Here is a 25472-nt window from a genome sequence, read left to right on the forward strand (position 1 = left end):
ACTACCACGGATGCCCACGAATGGATGCTGCATCCAGACATCTTCAAAATCATAACAAACAAATGGGGAATGCCAGAGATAGACCTGTTCGCCTCCCCACTCAACCACCAACTGAACAAATTCTGCTCAAGAGTATACCACCCACAAGCCTGGAGGGTGGACTCCCTCTCTTTCAGCTGGAAGGCCCTAATGGTGTATGCTTTTCCACCTCTCCCATTGATGTACAAAGTTCTACTGAAGATCAGGGAGGAGCAGCCAAAGGTGATTCTGATAGCTCCAGACTGGCCAAGGCAGCATTGGTATCCGCTACTGAGAAGCATGTCTCGGACAAACTCATGGCCTCTACCCCTATGGCCTTTACTTCTAACGCAGAACAACTACAAGACCCTGCATCCAAACTTGAAAACACTGCAGCTAACTGCCTGGAAAATTGCTTAAAACAAAACCAAACTGTGTTATCTTAGAGGCTCAAGGACATTATCCTGGAGGCTAGCAGACCCTCCACAAGAAAAACTTACTCAGCTAAATGGAAGAGATTTCTCATTTGGAGTGCATCAAAGGGTACAAATGTCACACTGGCAAACCTATCACACATCCTAGAATACTTAGCAGAACTGTTCCACAATGGCCTGTCCTATTCTTCCATTAAGATTCATGCTTCAGCAATTTCAGCAGAGTACAACATGGATCCTCCTATCTTCTCTCACCCTCTCCTCAGACAATTTTTAAGAGGGATCAAAAATGTAAAACCTCCAAGGAAACCTCCTCTGCCTACATGGGATCTCAATTTTGTGCTGGAAAAATTAACACTACCCCCTTTTGAACCAGCAGCATCAGCAGACTTACAGTTCCTATCTTGGAAAACTGCTTTCCTTCTAGCAATCACTTCAGCAAGAAGAGTATCCGAATTACAGGCACTAATGGCAGTGCAGCCTTTCCTTATTTTTCACCAGGATAGAGTGTCTTTGAGAACCAATCCTACTTTCATGCCAAAGGTGGTATCCAGGGTATCCTTAAACCAAGCTATTCATTTGCCTACGTTCTTCCCTAACCCACAGAACAGGGGGGAAAAACTATTGCACACCTTGGATGTTCACAGACAACTACGCTACTATCTGGACAGAACTAAGACCAGCAGAAAAACTGACCAACTTTTGGTAGCATATGCAACTGGAGTGCAAGGAAAAGCAATTTCCAAACAGACAATATCAAAATGAATAGGAAATTGCATTTGATTCTGCTACTCTTTTCATGGAAAGACAACTCCTGAAAATATCAGGCCTCACTCCACAAGAGCCACAGTCACCACTACAGCTTTCCTACGAGGGGTGGCTACCAAGGACATTTTAGAAGCTGCTACTTGGAGCTCCGTGCATACATTTGCCAAGCATTACAATCTACCCTTATACTCCAGATCCCGAGCAGGTTTTGCAACTGCAGTTTTACAGGGGATCTTAACTACACCATCATTATCTTAGTACCTCCTCCCCCAGTTTGGCTATGGTATTCTACCCATATGTTATGACTGCAGATGCATCCTTGAAGGACATAGTACAGTTTTGTACCTACCATAAATGTAGATGTCCGATAGGTATGCATCTGCAGTCAGGATTACCCACCCTCCTTCCCCTCTGTGGTATTCCTAGGGTGCTTACCCCTCTTTCAGCTAGCTGGGGGAATCTATTATGGTGTATTTGTTTGTATGTATATATATATTTTGTTTGCTACTGTTTGGAATTTTCAACATTTATCCAAATTTAGCCTTCCTAGAGGGCACCTGGCATCTGGGGCAAGAAACACTGAGGAAAATGGCATCGGCTGATGCCTTTATACCCCAGAAGCTCTGACGTCGGGGAAAGTGCGACATCAGCCGAGGCCAGACCCAGACTTTGGAATCCGGCTGACCGAAGGGCTGCCTGAGGCAGGACAACCCATATGTTATGACTGCAGATGCATACCTATCGGACATCTACATTTATGGTAGGTACAAAACTGTACTTTTTCATTGTGTTCTCTCCTTCCCTCTTTGTCACTGTTTTTTCCCTTAAATACATTTGTTTTACTGTCTGCAGCTTAGCAAGCTACAGCCAGCCCACTGGAGAGGTCAGTCTCCCACAGACAGGTGGTGATGGCATTACCACCACCAGCTGAAGCACCCAGCAACTTCTTGGTCCCAGCCTGCCACAGTTTACCTGCTGCCATGCCCTGGAGGATGGTACAGTGGTACCTGCTAATAGCAGTTAGGATGAAGTTGACACCTCTGTTGCCCATTGCCAGCTGGTAGACACTCTGGGGGATATCACTGACAAGAGTTTGGATGCCTACATTGGCCACATGGAGATCATAGTCTGGCAACTCATTAAGCCATATCCCTACTCGGCACTGGCTCTACCTTCTGAGCTAGGACACAATGGTGACAGTACCCAAGGTGGTGAAAAATCAACTGGCAGAGAACAAAGAAAAAAACATACTAACTGAATTAACCTGATATCATTTTCCTAATGAAATTCTTTTATTTATGTATTATGTAACATCTGTTTGAATTGTGCAGTATGGGTTTGTATTGTGCAAAATATGTATTTAACATTTAATTGACATGTATGCTATGGATTTGTGCTCTTTTTGTACTATGTATTTGTATTTCTCTGGAGCTTTTTCTCTATCCTGGAAAACAAACTGCAAATAAAAAAATAAAAATAAATGAATCTGGGAATAACGAGTCCTATCCCCCAACCAGGTGTTCCTATCCCTGTTGAACAACCTTCCCTTTACCATTGTTTTCCTTCTGTTTGATGCTCCAACATTGTTGCCTCTCATCCTATCAATCTTGTCTTTTTCCCTGCTACTTAACCTTGCCGCCGTTTCCTTCCTTCCCAGGTTTCCCTTTGGGTGGGATTGGGCACCTGTTGTATAAAAATAAAAACGTATTCCTCCTACTCTACCTCAGTCCTCATTTGCTTACCTTTTCTACCTTCTGCTTAGCACCCTCATTGCCCTTGTATAAGAAATGAAAAATATAACTTGTATAGCAAAAATTGTCAAACCTGTTTCATGTGCAGAATGCTCCTGTTGGTTGCACAAATGAGCTGAGTGTCATTGTGACACAGGTGAAATGGAGCAGTCTGTATTGTCTGTCCCCATAGCTCAGCTTGTTAATGACCTGCTTTGTACACAGTCAGTACACTGAGTGGGGTGTTGTAAATCTCCTCATGGTTATTTCTTTTAATTCCATTCTCTGTATCATTCCCTTTGTGGGTGTTTTCCTTTGATCATTTCAGAACTTCTGCAGTGGCTCAACTTTCTTTTGATGTGTTTTGAATCACTGGAGAGTCCTATGCACAATTCCCTTGGCCTGTCTTATTACTGCTTTGTCTAACATTTCTGTGATACAATTCCCTGAGCCCTTTGGTACGACCAGTAGCTCACCTACTTATGGTATTTGTATGAGAATAGCACTGAACATGGTAGTGGGTTCAAATCTCCCCCGGGTTGATGCCTTATTTTCATTGTTGTATATAAAGTTAGAGTAAGGCAAACAGATAAAATAAAACTGCAGTGATTACAGGAGTGGTGTAGGTCAGTACATCCCGTTACTCCATTATGTCCCCTATCCTGTGAGTTTCATAGTGTCCAGGTGTTTCAGATGGGGGGTCGGTCTGTCTGTCATACTCCTATCTCCATATTCTGCGTCCCTTCTATGTTCACCATCTCCCTTTGCAGTCATCTTTCAGTTTTTGTTTTCATTGCTTTACTTGCACTTCTACACTCAGCTCTCAACATGTACTGTGGTCCATCAGACTTTTTTCTGCGTATCTTTTGCCTTGATTTATAACTAACTCATTACTATTGATGTTTGCATGTGGTTAAAAGTCTACACTAGACTCTCGTTTGCACAATCTTTATAACAGCTGCCTGCAGGTTAGTCTTGGTGATCTTCCTGTGGATCTCTACTGTGACTGTCAGAGCTGCTCATTGCTCAAACTGGCCTGGCTGCATGCTTTCATAACAAGCTTCAGTCTCCTTGTGCATGTGTATTGGTTTTGCCATGAACACAGATGTACCCTTTCTGAATCCCTGGGTCATGGAGTTGTATTATGCATGCTTTGGCTCACTGTTAATATTGGTGACTTAGTGGCTTCAACCCCATCGGACTTTACAAACATTTGTGTACATGTGAACATATTGAGACTTAGTTATATAAATCATGTCCTATATTCAAAATGCTTGAAGGAATTCAGGCTTAATTGAAAATAAAATGAATAAAGGCAGGAGAAATAGTGCTTATAAAAATTAAAGGGTATAGACAAGATGTGCTTTATTGATGACCAGGACAATTTGTTACATGAAGTAGATAAGTCTTGAACTGAGTGTAAACTTGTATATGCCGGATAACTGATTAACTTTAGGTGTGTGTAAATTTATAATTGTTCCTCATCCTAAGGTATATATTTTAACTTGCTATTCCTAAATTTCACGAAGACATGTCGGTCTTTGACCCCTGGTTTTAGCCAGGCCACACTTTCTTGGCCATGTTTGTGAACATTTTAATTTCATAATCTTGTACAATAGAGTCCTTGTATTTTTTTGAGAAGTTGAGTTGTTGGTAACAATATACTTGTATTGGATTTTAAAGATATGACTTTTTTATAGTATGAGCATACTTTGAAATCCGCCATTATAAACCATGTTTGATTTACTTTATACTGTAATAGGTAGTATTGGGGACAACATGGCGGTGTCATTTGCCTGAGTGGGACCATAGATCATGAATCTCTGAATATGGGGTATTATAATCAGGACTCTAAATTCAAGTGAAGTGATTCGTTAGAGGTCAGTCTTAACTCAGACTGCTCTTGACAGTTGTCATCAGAGCCTTGCAATAATTCTTTGTAGTGCATGGAGATTTATCTGCTCTGTGCACTACCAATTATAGAAAAGTGCAACATTTTACATTTTTGAAAGCTGTAAAACAATTTGTACTGTCCCACTTACAGGGCAAAAGCAGTGTCCTGAGAAGTTACCAACTTTAAAGTCTATTAACACACTTCATTATGCCACACTGTTTAAAAGTGTGGCAAACCTAAGTATTTCAAGCTGTTGTACCTTCTGCCTCTGTTCTGTGGTGGTCAACACTGGAAACTGGTAGTGTAGTGAAAGTCCCAGAGCTTAATAGTGCGTAGAGAAGATTGAAAGCTTAAGTATCTTTCTGACATCAGAAAGGTGCTTAACAAGCCTGCCTTTTTCCTCTGTTTCAGACAGTAATCATAGCACTACATGTTGTACGTTTTAATTTTTACACAAGATGCTTTTTGTTCAAGCTGCCCTTAAAAGTGAATGGGATAAGTTCAGTTTAAAAATTCAACAATTTCTCAAGTTTACAAGGACTGTCCAGAAATGTGCATCTTTTAGACACGTCAACTCTTCATAAATATGAAATTCTATTAATTTACTGAAGATGTACTTTTAAATATATTTGCATTTATAGTAGCTGAAAGGGACAAATGGTTCACTTAAAACGATAAGTCCAAAAACACGCAAGTGAACCATACAATGCAGAAAACCAAATAAAACAGCTCAGTCTCATCAAAAATGAGAACTTTACGGTAGCACTTTCACGATTTATAATCCACTGCTTCTTCATACGTTTAAAATACAATTAAAAATGCAATGTGGACATGTATCAGCCAATTATGAACTAGATTAAAAAAGATCATAGCAACAATATTAATTCCATCCAATTTTTTTAATGAAACAGTGCCTTATTTCTACCACGTAATGTTTAATATATATATATATATATATATATATATATATACACATACATACACATAAACACAACTACTTTGAAAAAATATTTTCAAAGACCTCAAATGAATAAATGTACATAAATTTATTTATAGAGAGCCTTGTCTTTAAGAATAGGTTTTAATGGAACTTTGTTGTTCAGACCTTTACCTATCTGCTCTTAACCTAATAATCCACCTAGTTTGAGGTTTCTGTTAAATTCTTATGTCCCCCCCCCCCCCACGTTCATCTATTAACTTCAATCACTAAAACTTTAGTGTGTAGAATCGTGTTATAACATGTTTAGTTAATGCAGTAGGGGTCAGATCATTTCTAATATTAGACATGTTCTCTGATCCTGCCCCTAAATTGTTTTTTCCTACATAGCATCTACAGCATACCGTCAGGCAGATCACATTCAATGATGCACAGTTGGCTTTAGCTTTGAACTTGAATCCTACCGATATCTGGATGCTCAGAGGTCCCAGAGGAATCTGTATACATGGAATAGTTACACTTGTGACATGGCAATGTGGCATAAGTAACTGAAGATGAACTATTCAGCCTTACTTTAGGACAACATGATAAATGTTTTGAGATTTCCTGCTGAATGTAGACAATGATTTTAAGGGAGTAGGTGTTGGAATCAAATTTGGAGGAAAAGGATATAATGAGCAACCCATGAATAGTATTTTGGATGAAATGCCTAGTCTGAGGTAAACATTAGCCAAACCATATTTTTCAAATGATATGTTTAAGAAAAAAATCTGTGAATGTGGTTTGTCCCCACTTTCTTTACTAGTAATGTAAACTCATTGATGGGGTGATTAAAACATATTGGCCTATTTTGACTAGTGACCCTGATATTGGGGATGTAGGTGGGAAACCTAATTTCCTTTTCAAGAATAGGAAATCTCTTAAATGTTTGCTATTTTATCCTAAAGTAAGGCTGAATAGTTCGAATGTTACTTATGCCACGTTGCCTTGTCACAAGTCTAACTATTGCATGTGTATTGATTCTTCAGGGAATGCTGAGCATCTGGATACTGAAGATTTTTATGCTCAAAGCTAAAGCCAACTCTGAGTCATTGAATGTGGTATACGTGGCAGTATGCTGCAGATGGTCCGCTTTCTATGTAGGAAAAAAAGTTTAGGGACAGTATGAGAACATGTCAGTATTAGAAATGGTTTGACCCCTAATGCATTATCTCAACATGTAATAACACATGACTGTACACACTTAGGTTTTTAGTGATTGAAGTTTTTAGAACAGATGAACATGGAGAAGAAATTTTAACAGAAACCTCAAACTAGGTGTATTATTGGGTTAAGAGCAGATAAATGTAAAGGTCTGAACGACAAAGTTCCATTTAAACCTATTAAATCTAGGGCTCTCTATAAATAAATTTATGTATATTAATTTGAGATATATGAAGATAGATGTCCTTCTATTCTAATGTTGCAGTATTCATAACAGTAGGGAGTAGCTGCATGGAGCGCCACTGTCGGGCCGGTATACCAAAGTTTGTCATGAAGGGTGTGTGCGGCATATGCTACGAGGGCCATAAACTGGCATTTGGTATAAAAGTAATGTCTGCACATACCCTTAGAATTTTTCTGCCTCTGTGATCATCGGATGTCCATTCACCAGCTCTACTTTACTTTGCATTTTATGAGACTACTACAGTTACGAGTATCGAGACCAGACAACTGTTTGGACCATTCAGATAAGTGCCCAGTGAGGTTTTTTTCTTTTGCTTGCTGTTTGCATGTTAGCTAGGAAAGGGAAGTGTGCTTGTGGGAGACTGGACACGCACAATGTGTGTTCTGTCTGGGCGAGGCCCACGACCATGCATCCTGTTCTGTGTGCAAAGTCATTCGTCCCCAAAACACTTCGTAGCTGACTAGCAACTTTAAATTTTTACCTCAAGAATCAGAGACTCAGATGTTTGGCGTTAGGCATGGAAGGAGGAGTAGGCCCGTCCGACGAGTGTTCTCGGAAGAAGGCAAAAAAACTTGCGCCCGAATCCTAGGCTGCATCTCGGACATCCATACTGGCTCTAGAGGCGATGGCAGACCCAGAGTCCGTTTGGACAGTCTCCCAACAGGCCCAGGAACCACAATGGAAGCCTGGGTGCAGGATACTGAGGGTACGTCTGCTGAGGTATTTCAGCCATCAGTCTGGTGGAGGGAAACCACGGTTCACCTTCACAGAAGCCCCTGCTCCTTCTCTTGCTAGGAAGACGTCTGCTTCTCCCTTGTGTACCACACCCTTGAAAAGAAAACCAGTCCAAACACGTTGAACCTCCTCAGATGTCAGGCTGGGAATCCTTTTCCCAAAGCCTCTTCAAGGCCTTTCAGGCCTTACAATCCCAACAACTCCCACTTACTCACTCCTCAACCAACCCATGTGTCTGAGGAGGAATGTTCATCCTCTGAGGAATCCTCTTATGAGACTCAAATTGAACCCCCCCAAGGAGTTCATTACTCCAGATGGAGGACTTTCTCCAGACTCCCCAGGGATAAATTTAGTTTTGGGGGTACTGTCTCCCTCATGAGGGAACACTTCAAGTGGCAGGCCTCTGAGGTCTCAGATTCTAAGAAAAGATACTTTGACCTTCTGCAAATGGAGCTGCCTGCTCCCTCAGCTGTGCCCCCTTTACTACCTGCATTTCAAGATGCATTCTTAGCTGCTTCAGTCTCTTGACACCAACCTCCAGCAGCTAAATGACCAGACAAATTTTATAGGGTCCCCCAGGACCATCTGTTTCTTTATAAGAGCCCTCCTGCTGACCCAGCTGTTAAAGCTGTTTCTGCAGACAAGACCTCCAGACAGCTTCCTTCCTCTGCTCTTTATCCATCTAATAGTAAATTTATGGACAGGACAGGTAAAAAGATCTACATGTCTTCCACTCTGGCCATTAGGGCTCTGAACTACCAAACCCACATGGCAAGGTCTGTACTTGATACCATTTCTAAGGCCTCCAGCCTTTTTTCTGAGGTCCAGGACTCCCCCACCAAAGTACAATTAAACTCTCTCCTCTCCACAGCATCACAAGTGACCAGGCACTCTAAGTGCAGCTATGATGCTGTGGAAGCTGCTTTCAAAGCTGCTGCTTCTGGATCAGTGCTGCGTCATTACTCCTGGGTACGGCTACAACCCCACCACATGGATGTTCAGACCAAACTTCTCGATGCTCTGTTAGACAATAAGGCACTTTTTTGACAAGCCTCTGCTGAGCTCCTCAAATCCCTTCAAGAGAAGGGAAAAGTTTCAAAATCTAAAACACCTTTCGGTGTCCCCCATTCCTAGATATCCTAGAAACTGCCCTCAAACGACCCTTTGCACGAAGGGAATCCTTTTCCACAACACAGTCCAAGGGATGCAGGCAGCAGAGAAAGATTTCTACCCAGACTGTCCTCAAGATTATCTGCTACTCCCTTTCAGAGACTGCCTGACCATCCCAGGCCCCTCCACTGTGACTCACCCACCCTGCATCCAGAAACTCTCCTATCCCTCTGTCTCACTCTGCCCTGCCCTTCTGGCGGAAACTTACAAAAGAACGATGGATGTTCGTGGTTCATTGTTGCAGTCATCACATTTGGATTATCCCTGCCAGAGTAGCCCTCGGCCGGCCCGAATACCAGTGGTTTAGTATTTGTCAGTTGCTGTCACTTCAGGACTGATGTCAGGTCATCAGTAGTATAAAGTAAGACAGCCGATGCCATTACATCAGTCTTTCTTGCAGAAGCTGTTCGCACAAGTGCCAGTCGGCCGCTACCTGAGTTTCGTCTACCAATTTTAAGCTGAAGTCTTCTAAAGCTAAGTACCCCGTTGGGGATCTTTTTTTCTTGCACTAACTGATGTCAGAAAAAGTTAACAATTGGTCTCGCCTGTGGAAAGCAAATACCACACCGAATTTCATTCTTACTGCATCACTTGTTTAGGCCCAGACCACAACGTCCCCCGCTGTTGCTTCTGTGCTTTGTTCAATACCAGAACTATCCATCGTCTGGCCCTTATTGTAGCTAGATATTTTCGCTTAAGTCCTTTAACTCTGATATGGCTTTGGTAAGCCATCTGACAGCAGATCTTCCTTAAAGACATAAAGATAGACCACACAGGTCCAAACCTACCGACGACGCTTCCATTAAGCTAGTAGTCGGTTCTCCAGTCCTCAGTGAGGTGCTTTCGCAGCCCCTGATGCCCGCTTCTGTGGATTCGCAGGCCACTACTGAGACCCTTTCAGAGTCCAGTATGCCGCAAAACTCTTCGATTAAGGATCCTGCAGTCATCTCTACCTTGGATGGGTCCAGAGCAACAGAGCAGGCACTGGCTTCTGAGGAAGTCCTTCACACTACTGATTCTCGACACACCATCTTTTGCGACTACCGTTCTTATAGGTTCATAGGTTGGTACTAGGCTATCGGCCCTAGGGCCTATACAAGCCTAGCCATAATTCCCTGGCTATTTCTTCCCACAATATTTACTTTCCTGGACCCGTCTAGCTGGGTGACTGATGTGATACCCGGGGTGAATTTCCTATCTCCTATCCAGTCATCGAGGTTCCTTTTGAAGAGGGCCAAAGAGGCGCTCTGCCTGACATGTATGCGCAGTCTGTTCCAGAGTCTGAGGAGTTTCTGGGTCAGGAACCTTTCCCTCCAGCATGTTTTGTTCATTGTGATGACAAGGTTTAGATCCCTGGAGCATGTAGCATGTCCAACAGCTCTGGGTTTGACATGGCCTTGTATGTTAAACAGAGTATAGGTGAAGTTTTTTTAGATGGTCAGCATAGGGCATCTGCTTTAGGCCTGTGATTCTTTTAGTGAGGTATTTCTGTGGCCTTTCCAGGTGTTGCAGCTATCTTGAGAGGTACATACAAACTGGACGTTGTATTCTGTAATGGGTCTAATGAGGGATGAGTACAGTGGGACATTGACCTCCTTTTTTCTGGATGAAAAGCCTTTAGTGATGGTGTGCCACATAGAAGGATTTCCGGACTGTTGTGGCGATGTGGTTATCGAAGGTGAGACCACTGTCCACCTGTGTCCCTAAGTCTCATCACACTTTTGGTGTTTAGTGTACTGCTACCTCTGTGGTAATTCACGGGTACATGTTTTTTTCCCGAAGGGAATAACTATACATTTTTTGGCATTGAGCTTGAGCCCATGGCTCTGGCACCAAGCATCTGTTTCTGCAAGGCCTTTTTGTAGAATATCCACATTTGGGGATTCAATAATGGCTCCCAGTTTGCAGTCATCTGTGAACTTTGTTAGCCAGAGTCCCTTAGTTTTGGCCTGTATAGAAGTATATGCCAAACAAGAGCAGTCCCAGGACGGAAACTTGAGGTACTCCACTTGTCACTTGTCTAGAGCTAGATATGGAGTCTGCTACTTTTACAGTGTGGGTTCTGTCAGTAAGCCAGTTGGCAACTCGAGTGACATAGGGATTAATGCCCAGCTTAACAAGTTTATCTATGATTCCAGAGTGGGGGATGGTGTTGAAGGCCTTGGCGAGGTCCAGATAGGCTGTGTGGGCCACCTTACCCTTGTCCACGGCTCTGGCGACTAATTCAAAGAAGTCAATCGGGTTCAGGAGGCAAGATTGCCCCTTCACTAAACCAAACTGCGTGTAGTCCAGTGTTTGAAGGTTGCCAATGTCTTTGTTTATAAGTTCCATGGCCTTGCAGATCAGGCTCATCAGACTGATGGGGCGGTAGTTCCCAGGATCCAAGGTAGACCCCCCCCCCTTGTGGAGTGGGATAACTGTAGCTGTGCTCCATTCAGTGGGCACGAACCCTGAGATGAGGCTATGATTAAACATGACACTTAGGTGAGGTGTCTGTTCGTTTTGTAGTTCATGTAGTACACACCCTGGGATGTCATCTGGTCCCATGGATGCTGTATTCTTAGCTTTGGATAGTGAGTTTTTTTACCTGTGTGGCCTTTATTACTGGAATTTGGCACTATTTCGGTATTGAGATGGGCCCTTTAGGGGGCGAGAGTGGGGTGAAGTTTGCACTGAATCGATCTGCCAGGATATTGGCAATATCCTTGGGATCAGTATATTTAATGCCATTCTATTGTAGCAGATCTGAGCATTGCCATTTAGGTTCTTGACATAGCTATAGAATGCCTTGTGGTTGTCTTTGGAATCTTTGGCAATTTTATTTTTGTAACTAGCTTTGTAGGATTTTGAGGGATCTCCGCTTCTTACTGAGGCTGGTAAGGGAGTTTTTTTGTATCCTGGGATTTTCCTCCTGCAACAGTTTCTTCCTTTTGTAAAGGTTGTTTATGGCAAGGGGCCACCTGATTGGTTTCCCTTTTTTTTTTTTTTTTGGAGGAGAGCATCTTAGTTCTATTGGGGATGGCACGATTCATGCACGAGTGGATGTGCTCATACAGTGCTTTAGTGTAGGATTCAACAGTCGAACTTTCAGTTCCAGTCTGCATAGGTGTCATGAAGTTTGTCACTTCTGACTTTAGTGTGAAGTTGGCTTTGGAGAAGTTTTTTATGGAGGCTTCCTTACTTGGGGGATGGGATGTCAATATCAAGGGTGATTAGCTTATGGTCAGACCTGACCAATGATGGGGTGATCATAGATGTGGAGCATCGATTTCCAATGTTGGTAATGACCAGGTCTAGGATACTGGAGCCCCTGGTGGGACTAAGGATTAGTTGATCCAGGGCATTGGAATTTATGAATTCCAAGAACCGTTGGGCAAAGGTGTTGGTACGCAAGTAGTTTTCCCAGTTAATGACAGGGTAGTTGAAATTGCCCAGTATTAGGGTGTTTGGTTGTATCTTAATATTTTCCAGTATGTTTAGAAAGGTATAGTGAGAATCTTGGGGCATGGTGGGGGATCTGTAGCAAGCTACAATTTGGATTGCAGTCTTACCTAGTGTTGCACCTGGAGAATTTCAGATGCATTGTGTTGGCCAACTAGCCTGGTGTATATCCTTGGTGAATATGGACACTCCTCCACCTTTAGTGTTTCGGTCCTGGTTTGGTGGCCGAAAAGTGTGGTAAGAGTTGTAGCCTAGTATTGCAGTGGTGCTGTCTGGAGCCTTGAACCAGGTCTGTTACTGCACAGATATCAATGTTCTCCATTTTTAGGAGTGCCTCGAGTGCATTTTGAGGTTTAGACTTCTAGCATTGAGTAGCATTACCTTTAGATTTTGCATGCTTGTACCTGTTATGGTGGTGGTTTTGTCCTTTGAACTTTGTCTTAAAAAGGCACTATAGGGGGTGGCAAGAGCCTTAGCCAGTAACCTTGAATCCCAGGTGCGACAGGTGCAGACCATCTCTGGCAAAGCGTCGTGGTCTGTCGATCATGTCGTCCCAGGCAGACAGATACTGGATCCCCTTTGAATGACACCAGAAGCTTAGCCAATTGTTGAAGTCAATCATTTTGTCTTTGTACTGTGGTATCATTCTGGGCGAAGGCAGGATGATACTCAGGGCTAGGGTCATACCTGCCTGGGCCACAAGATCTGAGAGCTCTTCCATGTCTCTCCATGTAGTCCAGGGAGGTATGTCTCAAGTCATTCACTCCAACATGGACAATGACAGTCATATTTGTACTTGTGGAGTGACTTGAGTGCATGTGTTGTGGTGGATCCTGGCACCAGACAGGCAACTGACTGTAATTTTCTCCTTGTTCAGCCTGATGAGTGGGACATTAGTCATAGGTGACTATGGGTATGTTGTCTTGCCTTAGGGGCTGCTGTTGGGTGGCAGACTGGTGATGGTCATCATGGTTCACTGTTGCAGTCATTACACTTGGGTTATCCTGCTGGCAGGCTACCCGCAGTTGGCCTGAATTCCGAAGTCCTGGTCCGGCGTTGGTTGCTGTCGCCTCTTCCCTGATGTCAGTGTGCCAGGGGTATAAAAGATGCAGCCGACGCCAGTTCCTTCAGTCTTTCTTGCTGCGTGGCGCCCGAAGCAAAAGCAGTTCACAAGTGCCAGTCGGCCGACTCCTGAGATTTTCGAAATCGAATTTCAGATCTGAAGTCTTCAATAAAGCTAAGTACCCCATTGGGGAAACTTTTTTCTTGCTCCAGACAGATGTCAGAAAAAGTTAACAATTGTATTTCTTGTGGAAAGTATTTCCACTTCTGTATTCCTTGCCTAGGCCCTGCCCACAACGTTGCTAGTTATCGGTTTTGTGCTAGATTTAACCAACGCACTTTTAAGCGTCTGTACAATTTTGCTTTTCATTATTTTGGCAGAAGGTTTAACTACATAATGCCATCGGAACAACCGACTGGAATTCATAAAAAATGCATGGATAAAGACGAGGACAAGCATCCGAGGTCCAAAACCGACTACAAAGCCTCTTCTAGGCCAGTCGCTGGTTCGCTCAGTGAGGTGCTTTCGCAGCCCATGACTCCTGCTACCTCAGAGCCACAGGCTGCCTCTGACTCCCACGTGGAGACCACTAGGCCTCTGGATATTCAAGGTTTTGGCCCTTCAGAAATTAATCCCTCAGATGGGTCCAGAGCCGCTGAGCAGGCATCTGCTTTTGGGGGTGTCTTCAGACCTACACAACTTTATAAAAAGCCTACTTCAGCATCCAAGACAGTCTAAAACAGTTTTAAACACAAGGAAACCAGTACAGCATTCTCCAGGACAGGCTTCTATGCCTAAGAAACAGATGCTCAAAATGGCTGAAGACCTAATTACTTTGATCAGGGGTTCCCATCCCCCTCCTGATAAGAGGCCTAGGCAAGACACTGAATATGATTCCTCTGATCAGGTTTCCATTTCCTCTGATTCCTCTTCTGATCAGGGATATTCTGTTCTTCCCTATGAGGATTCTGAAGATTCTATTCCTTCAGCTTCTCCTCCTGAGGACTATTCTTTTGGGGAAACCCTGCATACCATGAGGGAGCGTTTCCCTCCGGAGAGCCAGGATTATTACGATTCTAAGAAGACTTCTTTTACTTCTCAGCACAGACCTCTTGCAATTCCCCCTGTTCTAGATATAGTAGATGTTTTTTTTCAGAGTCCGGCCCGTCTCCAGACTCTTTACCTCCTGCCCCTGTTAAGCTGGTCAGATACTACAGGGTCCCAGACTCCCATAAATTTCTTTACAAAAACCCTGCTGCCCTGCTGCTGACCCAGAAACTATCTCACAGGGTCCCAAAGGGGTCAAGGCTGCTGCTGCCAAAAACCCTGTCCCCTCAGACAGAGATTCTAGGGCTTTGGACAGGTGGGGGAAAAAAGTTTACACTTCTGCTACCTTGGCTGTATGGGCTTTAAATTGTCAGTTTCATATGCTCAAATATCAGCAATACTTAATGTCTTTGTTAAAACAAAAAAATGTTGACAAATTCTGAATGTTCTGAGAACAAAGATTTGCAGGTTTTATTGCATGCAGCTGAACAAGTGGGAAAACGTACTTTGCAATGTGGTTATGATTCACTGGAGGCCTCGTGCAGGGCCACGGTTACAGGTTCTGGTATTAGTAGGCATGCTTGGTTAAAGGAACAGAATCTGCCTGATCATGTTAAAGCAAAATTATTGGATGCTCGATTACAGCATGATACTTTGTTTGGTGTTAAGGCAGAGGAGGTGTTAAAGAAAATGGAGGATAAGGCAAAATCTATGCAGACAGTAAAGGATTTCTTACGAGTACAGCCACCCAGATTTAGCAGGAACTGACCCTCTACGAATTGGTCCTTTCCCGTGTCAGACAGACCACAAAGAGGCAGAATCAGATGCCCTAGAGGCAGGCAACAGCCCCAGGGCTCATACAGGCCCAAACAATGGGGTGCTTCTACCTCCAAAAGCAGAGAAGACAAATCACAGCCTTATAGAAAACCGTCCCAATGACTTCCCTCTGCCAATGCCAAGCACTTATTTTTTGGCAGCACCCTTAGGGGGAAAGCTAGCAAAACTGGCACATCACCCAGGGCAGATGGGTTTTAAATATGATCTCTCAGGGCTACAGGTTCCTCTTTCACACCCTTCCAAAGGCAAAAGGTATGCCAGACCTGCCACACAGTCAGTGGCAAGAGGCACAAAAACAAGTTTCATCTGTCATGGACATGGGGGCTATTCAGCCAGTGCCCCAACAAGAGCAGGGACAAGGATTTTACTCAAGACTTTTCTTAGTACTAAGAAAGGACAAAGCCTGGAGACCAATTCTGGACCTGTCTATTCTAAATACTTTTCTGGACGTCCCAAAATTCAAAATGTTAACTCTAAGCAGCCTTCTGCCCATGCTGGACAAGAAGGCTTGACTTGTAACTTTGGACCTCAGAGGCATACCTGCATGTCCCAATCAGACAATCTTGCAGAAGATACCTCAGATTCATAGCTGGCTCAGTGCACTACCAATTCTATGCACTGCCCTTTGGCTTATCAGCTGCGCCGAGGGTCTTCACAAAATGCCTGGCACCAGTAATTGCATTTTGCAGACTAAGAGGAATTCAAATATACCCCTACTTGGACGACTGCCTTATTCAAGCAAAGGACAAAGATATTCTACTACAGCATCTGGCGTTTGTAAAAAGATTACTAATTTGCCTAGGGTACACAGTAAACGAAAAGAAATCAAAACTAGTACCCTCTCCTTTTGGCTTTTCCCGGTTAGGGGTCGCCACAGTGGATCACCTGTCCGCTCATGATTGGCAGTGGAGTTTTACAGTGTCGAGATGCCAGCCCGACGCCCAGCCTTCCACAGAAGGCACACACACACTCAACACCTAGGGCCAATTTAGAGTGTCCTATCCACCTACAGCATGTCTTTGGGATGTGGGAGGAAACCGGAGCACCCGGAGGAAACCCACGGGACCACAGGGAGGACATGCAGACTCCGCACAGAAGGCACCCCAGCCAAGGGAGGACATGCAGACTCCGCACAGAAGGCACCCCAGCCAAGGATCGAACCGGAGAACCTCTTGCTGTGAGGGGACAATGCTAACCACTGTGGCCGCCCAAAACTAGTACCCTCTCAAGAGATAATATTCCTGGGTGCAAGCTTAAATACAACTGCCCAGATGGCTTATCTCACACCAGACAAAGGCATCTGACTTCTTTCTTCAAAGACATGGCAACAAAGACCCAGTTATCTGCAAGATAAATTCTGCAGGCTCTGGGCTACATGGCATCCTGCATTCTACTAATTCCATATACAAGACTGCATATGAGGAAGCTATAATGGTATCTAAAGTGTTTGGACTAAACATTGCCACAGCCTGGAAACAGTAATTTCATTGGTGGGCACAGGCCTGTCACCGCAACAAGGGACAGCCATTCACCTTACCCACTGCCAGGCAGACACTAACAGATGCATCAGATTATGCTTGGGGGGCGCACATGGCAGGAAAATGTATTCAGGGCACATGGCCCACAAACCAAATGCATCTTCATATCAATCAAAAAGAGATGCTAGCTGTACAAAATGCCCCGATAGCCTTCAAGGACCTACTTCATCCAGGACAACTACTGATAAAGATGGACAATACTACAGTCATGTGTTACATAAGCAAGGGGGCACACATTCCTACCCCCTCTGCAGGCAAGCCATGACTTTGTGGAACACAGCATTAACTTATCAAGTATATCTGCAAGCACAATTCATGCCAGGAAAGACAAATACTTTGGCAGACGAACTAAGCAGAAACCTCATGGATCCTCACGAGTGGAAACTGGATCCACAAATCTTCAACATATCAGGGAAATGGAGATGTCCAGACATAGATCTATTCACCTCCCCTCACAACTGCCAGCTACAGAGATTCTGCACTCTGACTTATCACAAGCTAGCATGGAAAGTGGACGCCCTTTCATTCAGTTGGAAAGCCCTTACAGTATATGCCTTCCCTCCTCTGCTTCTCCTCTCCAAGGTACTCCTAAAGGCCAGACAAGAGAAGCCAAAAATTATACTGATTGCCCCAGACTGGCCACGCCAGCACTGGTACCCAATCCTAAAGAGCTTGTCTCAAGGCCCAGCCTGGACATTGCCTCTAATACCTCATTTGCTGACCCAACAGAACAAATCAGATCCTGCACAGCCAACTCAGAACCCTAAGTCTGTGGCTGCATGGCAAATAATGTAATAATTCAGACACACCTCTCTAAAGCAGTTATGGATGTTATTTTTGAGGCCAGGAGGCCCAGCACCAGAAAATCTTATGCAGAAAAATGGAAGAGATTCTGTGCTTGGAACCAAGCGCAGGGAATTGACTCGCTTGAACCAAATATTTCTCAGATTTTGCAATACCTAACAGATGCTGAACCAAAGGCCTATCCTCATCAATTAAGATCCATGCCTCTGCCATTTCAGCTCATTACAATACGGACCCACCTATTTTTTCTCATCCACTGCTAAGGCAGTTTCTCAGAGGGGCCAAAAACATAAGACCTCCAAGGAGAGCTCCAATACCTACATGGGACCACAATTTTGTCTTGGAAAAACTCTCATTGCCTCCTTTTGAGCCAGCCAATACAGCAGGGATAAAATACTTGTCATGGAAAACCGCTCTTTTAGCAATAACTTCAGCAAGAAGAGTCTGAGTTACAGGCACTAATGGCTGTGGAACCTTTTATTATTTTCCATCAGGACAGGATTTCTCTAAGGACAAAAACCCGACATTTATGCCTAAGGTAGTGCCCAGTGTGGCTCTTAACCAAACCATACATTTGCCTACTGTTTATCCAAACCCACAGAATAAAGGGGAGAGACTTCTGCATACTTTGGACATACACAGACTGCTACGCTTTTACTTGGACAAGACTAAAGCCTTCAGAAAGACTGAGCAACTCTTAGTGGCATATGTTGCAGTTTCCCCAAGGAAAATCCATTTCAAAGCAGACTATTTCAAAATGGATAGGCCACTGCATTCGTTTCTGCTATTCACAGCATGGCAAATCAGTGCCCAAGGGCGTTAGGCCACATTCTACCAGAGCAGCAGCCTTCCTCAGAGGAGTTCCAACCAAGGATATTTTGGAGGCTGCAACATGGACTTCAGTGCGCACTTTTACGAAGCACTACCATTTACCTCTCTACTCTAAATCCAGAGCAGGGTTTGCCACTGCAGTTCTGCAGGGCCTCATAGCCACTCCAAACTCTATTTAGGCCCAGTCGCCCAACCTTAGCTTTGGGATTCAACCCAAGTGTAATGACTGCAACAGTGAAACACGAACATAGTACAGTTGTGTACCTACCATAAATGTAGATGTTTGAGTGTATTCACTGTTGCAGTCCAGGTTACCCTCCCACCATCCCCCTTTTTCTTTGCTGGGATTTATCTGTACCTATCTATTCTATACAACCTATGTGGTGTATTTGCTTGTAGATGGGTTATGTGCATGCTTTTTTATGATCATAATTTTTACAGCCTACCCTTTTGGGGGCACCTGACATCTGGGGCAAGAAAAACTGAAGAAAATGGCGTCAGCTGCATCTTTTGTACACCTGGCGCACTGACGTCAGGGAAGAGGTAACAGCAACCGACGCCGGACCAGGACTTTTGAATTCAGGCCGACTGTGGGTAGCCTGCCAGCAGGATATAACCCAAGTGTAATGACTGCAACAGTGAATGCACTCTAACATCTACATTTATGGTAGGTACACAACTGTACTTTGAGAGCTGTGCGACACTTTGGTTGTGATTGGTGTTTGCATTTCAGCTTCAGAGGTCCTTGTTGCTTGGGCACGTTACTGTTAAGGGGCCTCCACATATGTGTGTTTAGTGTTGCTATGTGTGGGGTGTGGGTTTAGAAAGGGCTGTGTGTTGCTTGAGGTGTAGTGCGGGTGTTAACCTTCTCATAGAGTGTCTAGCACAATCTTGGGTGGAGATAGCTTTGCTTCCAATTTGGTTATGTAAGTGCATCTCTCGCAGGTTGTAGTGTTGAGTGGTAGGAGGAGAGGGTTGTCCGTGTACATGAGGCAATTGTTGCATTGCCCCAGTATGCCCAGATTCACCAGGTGGACAGGAGAAATCACTGAAAGCTGACCCCTGGATATGCCTGGTTTGGTGCTTTTTTTTCTAAAGTACAAGAACTGTTTTCCTTTACCTTAGCAAGGTACTTTGCAATTACAGGCTGTTTAGTGTCTACGATTAATTTCTCATTAACAAGGAGAGTTGAGTGCTTACATCAGTTTGATTTCCTAGTGCTTTCCAGCAGATTTTAAAGCAAGTGCTAGTCACAGGGATGCTTGAAGGTAAGATGAAAAAAAAATGGTTTATCCTAAACACTGCAGTGTGCACTGGAGGAGTTAGCTGTGAAAGTAGGTAACTTAAGATGTTCTTCTTGTTTCACTGTTGTAGTCATCACACTTGAGTTATCTGCCTGCAGGTAGCCCTTAGTTGGCCTGAATACCAGAGTCTTAGTATTTCTGCATCGGATGCTGTCACTTTATCCATGACATCAGGTTGTCAGGGGTATAAAACAGCAGGCAGCTGACACCATTACATCAGTCTTTCTTGCCGAGCAGGAGTGAGAAGCGGTTCACAAGTGCCAGTTGGCCGCTACCTGAAATTTTCATTTTTCGAGTTGATAATCCTGAAGTCTTCTAAAGCTGAGTACCCCGTTGGGGATCCTTTTTTCTTGCTCTAACCGATGTCAGAAAAAGTTAACAATTGTCTTGCCTGTGGAAAGCAAATGCCTCAGAGATATTCATTCTTACTGTCACCTGTTTAGGCCCAGACCACGACGCCCCTCAGTCTGTTTTGTGCCTTGTTTAACACCTGAACAATTCATCGGCCTATTTTTGTTGCTAAATTCTTTCACACTCTATCTCTGTATTCCGAAATGGCTTCTGTAAGCCGTCCGGCTACCGATCTTCCGAAAAAAAACATAAGCACAAAGAGATCGCAAAGGTCCAAAACTGCCGATGCTTCAGTTAAGCTAGTCTGCTGGTACTTTGAGGTGCCTTTGCAGCCCCTGATGCCCCCATCTATGGATTCATAGGCCTCTGCTGAGACCCATTCAGAGTCCGGTATGCTGCGACGAGATGCTTTGACTATGGAACCTGCGGATGTCTTTGGATGGGTCCGGAGCTGCTGAGCAGGCACTGGATTCTGTGGGTGTATTCATCCTACCGATGTTCGTATCAAACTGATACTTTTTTGACAAAATTACTGAGTTCCTTACACCCAGAGTACGCACTACACCTAGAAAACCGACTACCAAAATGCATGTTCAAGTTCCCATGCCATGAAAACAAATGCTTAGGATGGCTGAAGATCTTATTACCCTAATTAGGGGAAGCCAGCCTTCCCCTGCTAAGAGACCAAGAATTGTTTCCTTCTGATTCTACAGACCAGGAGTCTGATGACTCTGACCTTTCTGATTATCAGGACATGCCCTTAGCCTATGAGGATTCAGATGCAGAGGAATCTATTCCCTCTGCCTCCCCTGCAGAGGATTTTTCTTTTGGTGGAACTGTGCATACTTAGAGCATTTCCACTGGGAATGCCAAGACTGCCCTCAGTCCAAAAAGAGACTCGGGGGGAATTTTTAGAGTTTCCTCAGCCCAGGCCTCTAGCTATACCCCTCCTACTACTGATCCAGAGACCATTTCCCAGGGACCTAAAGGTATTAAGGCTACTACAGCCAAAAATCCTACGTCAGACAGGGATTCCAGAGCTTTAGACAGATGGGGTAAAAAGTTATATACATCTGCAACTCTTGCCATCAGGGCATTGAATTGCCACTTTCATATGTTGACGAACATATTGTGGAACTAATTAAACAAAAAAAATGGTATTTCCAGATTGTGCAGAAAATAGATTTACAAGAGCTAATGCATTCTGCAAACCAAGTTAGTAAGCATACTTTTCCGTGTGGCTTTGATGTCCTAGAAGCATCCTGCAGGGCTGCAGTCACTGGTTCTGTACTGAGAAGGCATGCTTGGCTGAAGGAACAAATCTTGCCAGATCATGTCAAATCCAAATTACTAGATGCTCCTTTAAATAAGGACCGTTTGGCACCAAAGCAGAAGAACTTAAAAAGATGGAAGAAAAAGCTAAACCTATGCAAACTGTTAAAGAATTATTACAAGTGCAACCACCTAGAATTCCATAGGCATTGGCCTTCAAAAAAATGGTCCTTTCCTGCCCTTTCCAGGCCTTCCCAGACAAGACCCAGGGGAAACAGGCCACCCAGTCTACAGTCCCAGGCTATGCAGAGATCTAAATGGAGTACCCCCACCCCAAAAACAGGGAGTGGTAAGCCGCCCCCTATGGGAAAGGTTCAGTGACTTCTCAGTTTAGCTCCCCAGCCCTGCCCAACTGCTAGCAGGAAAACTTGCCCTTCATGAAAAGAACTGGATGTCCATTACTCAGGACCAATGGGTCCTCAACATTGTATTCCAAGGGTACAAATTCTACTTCCATTCACTTCCAACCCCAAATAGGTTTCCAGACCTTCCCCCAAACCAGTGGGCAGAGGCTCAAAAGCAAGTACTCTCCCTGCTCAATATCAGTTAAAATTCCTCTCTTGGAAAACAGAATTGCTTTTAGCCATAATTTCAGCTTGAAGAGTGTTTGAGTTGCAGGCATTAATGGCTGTGGAACCCTTCATTATTTTCCATGCTGACCGGGTTTCCATCAGGACTAACCCATCCTTTATGCCTAAGGTGTGGTGTCCAGTGTGGCTCTAAACCAGTCCATCCATTTACCAGCCTTCTTCCCTAACCCTCAGAATAAAGGGGATAGGATACTGAACTCGGAAGTGCAGACAGCTCAGGTTCTACCTTGACAGGACTAAGCCTTTCAGAAAATCTGACCAGCTGCTAGTCAGCTTTGCTACAGGGGCAGAGGGTCAGGCCATTTCAAAATCATTTCCAAATGGATAGCACACTGCATCCACTTCTGCTACAAGCACCATGGAAAACCTACCCTACAGGGGATCAGAACACATTCCACTAGGGCTACTTCCACCTCTACAGCATTTCTCAGGGGACTCCCTACCAGGGACATTCTGGAAGCTGCAACCTGGAGTTCTGTGCACACCTTCACCAAATATTACCACCTACCTATCTTTTCCAAATCCAGGGCTGGATTTGGTACAACAGTCTTGCAAGGCCTGCTAGCCAGCCCCAACACTTCTTGACTGTTTCCACCCATCCTCAGCTTTGGGAATCAAACCAGGTATGACTGCAGCAGTGAAACACGAACATAGTACAGTTGTGTACATTTACCATAAATGTAGATGTTGGTGTATTTCCCTGTGCACTCCTGATTTCCCTCCCTCCAGCCCCCTGGATTCTCTTTCTACCTCTCCTCTCTATGGCCATTTCTAATGGCATTGGTATTTACATTTTACTTGTGGTGTTCCCCCACCATATACTAGCTCCCTATTTGGGGGCTCTTGACATTTGGGGCAAGAAAAATTGATGTAATGGCATCTGCTGCCTGTTTTATACCCCCTGACCTCATGGAAGAAGCAACAGCATCTGGTGCAGAAATACTAAGGCTCTGGTATTCGGGCCGACTGAGGGCTACCTGCAGGCAAATAACCCAAGTGTGATGACTGCAACAGTGAAAACACTAACATCTATATTTATGGTAAGTGCACACAACTGTACTTTTTACCTGTCTAAAAAGTTAAGTTTTGGTGGAGAGTCACTATTTTTAAAACCGCAAGATAGATTGAAAGGGGGTGGCCACTTTTGTACTCTGGTACTATGGAATACAGTAGGATGGCCAATATATTTAAATAGTTGAAGGGGGAGTGATTTCACAAAATTATGATTTTTGCTTACTCACACAGGCCAGTAAAAACAGAGGAAGTGAGATGTATGGTCAAATTAACACAAAGGGAAGGCAACTAGAAAGACAGCTGTGTTTAAGAACACTACAGTAACTGGTTGCAAGGGTGGGGGAAAAAATTCTGCCCGACTCACAAGAGGTAGAGCTGTAGTCTTTCAAGTTTTAATATGCAGTTAAAAGCAGAATACAAGTAAAACACAAGGTTAATAAGACAAATCACAGTATTCAAAATAGAAAAAGGCAGTAATGTAATACAAAAAGCAAACTAACCTTTCCCTCACAGCAAAGTGTAGCAGTCTGGGTGAGCCTTTCTAGTAAATCCTCTGGGGGAGACCGTTTCTTAGGCCCAGGGTATGAACCACACCCCAGAAACCGATGACCCAATCTCAAGAACCTGCTTCCTTGCCTCAGTCTCAAATGCATAAAATGGCAGAAGACCTTATCATGCTGATCAGGAGAAGCCAACCTACCCCCTCCAAAAGGAAGAGAGATCTGTCCCCTGTAGTTTTGTTGGAACAAGTCTGACTGATGCATCTGAATATGAAGACACGCAACCTCTCTACTTATGAGGATTCTGATGCAGAGGATTCCATCCCTTTCGTCTCTCCTCCAGAGGATTTTTCCTTTTGGGAAACCCTTCATACCTTAAGGGAGCATTTCCAGTGGGAGAGACAAGACTACCCTCCATCTAAAGAGAGACTCTGAATTCCTAGATCTTCCACAGCACAGATCCTTGGCCATCCCCCCAGTCCTGTATGTTGTGGGAGGATGTTTTCCTGGAATCCAGCCGGACTCCTAACACCCTTCTTCCTGCACCCAGAAAACTAGACTGGTACTGTAGAGTCCCTGACTCTCTCAAATTTCTTTTTAAAAATCCTGCTGCTGACCCTGAGGTAATTTCTCAATGACCTGAAGGGATTAAAGTGACCTCTGCTAAGAATCCCACCCCCCTCAGGTAGGGATTCTTGAGCACTAGACAGATGGGGTAAAAAAGTATACACCTCAGCTACTCTTGCTAGCAGGGCACTAAATTGTCAGTTCCATATGCTAAAATTTCGGCAACATACACTGGAACTCCTCAAACAAAAAATGTCTTCCTATCCTGCTTGTGCATAATCTGAAGAGTTACAAGAGTTGATGCATTCTGCAAGTCAAGTAACTAAACACCTTGCATTGTGATTTTGATGCCTTAGAATCTTCTTGCAGGGCAGTAGTCACCGGATCTGCCATTAGAAGGCATGCATGGCTTAAGGAACAGCCCTTGCCAGACTATGTCAAATCTAAATCGTTGGATGCCCCCTTGGACAAAGACAACTTATTTGGCACAAAGGCAGAAGAGGTCTTAAAGATGGAAGAAAAAGCAAAATCTATTCAGACAGTTAAGGATTTCTTACAGGTCCAGCTGGCATTGTCCCTCCAAGCACTGACCCCAGGGGACCCAGACCACCCCCCCCCCCAGACAGCCACAGGGAATGCAGAGATCTAAGCAGTGGAATACCTCCACTTCAAAACCAGGGAGTTCTAAGCCACCCCCTTATAGTAAGAACTCCCAAAGACTCACCTCCCTCACCCCCTCCCTCTGCCCACCTTCACTTACCCCTAGGAGGAAAACTCTCCTTTCATGCAAGCACCTGGGCCACCATTACCAATGACCACTGGGTTCTCAACAGTGTCCCAGGGATACAGATTTTCTTTACACACCCTTCCTACCCCAAAAGAGTTCCCAGGTCTACCTCCAAACCTGTGGGCAGAGGCACAAAAGCAAGTCCCTTTCCCTGCTCTGAAGGCAATAGAGCACGTTCCTGCAGAACAGAGGCGCCAAGGTTTCTACTCCAAACTTTTTCTGGTACCCAGAAAAGAGGGCAACCCAGCACCCCATCCTTGATCTATCCATTCTAAACACCTTCTTGGTGATCCCAAAATTCAAAATGCTCACCCTCCAGCAGCAGCTACCCAT

This window comes from Protopterus annectens, chromosome 13.part0 (genome assembly GCF_019279795.1).
Source record: "Protopterus annectens isolate FY-2018-M chromosome 13.part0, PAN1.0, whole genome shotgun sequence".
In the NCBI taxonomy this organism is placed as follows: domain Eukaryota; kingdom Metazoa; phylum Chordata; order Ceratodontiformes; family Protopteridae; genus Protopterus; species Protopterus annectens.